Below are 324 nucleotides of genomic sequence, written 5' to 3'. Positions count from 1 at the left end.
ATAGAGACCCTGTCATCGTTTCTCTATTATGAGGGCAAGGAGAGCAGGAGGCAGCGGGAGAATGATTCCAGCCTGGGATCCAGTCTAACTTTCCTTTGGTGCCCACAAGGAATCCCCCTGGGAGCCATTACCTGGGCAGAGTTTATGCCGTTTTACTGCCAAATTTGCAGCAGTCAAGATGAGCGTGGCTTATCCACCCATCTGTACGCACCCCCGGGCACCATAGGAAGAGCACTCAGCATATTTTATTGTGCATCTCTAGTAGAGGGAGGCTATTCAGGCAGAGGAAAAGGAAGATATGGAGGAAAAAAGAGAAATGAAATT

This window comes from Cavia porcellus, unplaced genomic scaffold, assembly GCF_034190915.1.
Source record: "Cavia porcellus strain 051 isolate PalLab524CR breed Dunkin Hartley unplaced genomic scaffold, mCavPor4.1 scaffold_19, whole genome shotgun sequence".
Lineage (NCBI taxonomy): Eukaryota > Metazoa > Chordata > Mammalia > Rodentia > Caviidae > Cavia > Cavia porcellus.
The sequence above is the reverse complement of the archived record's forward strand: the minus strand, read 5'-3'. Positions refer to the sequence as shown.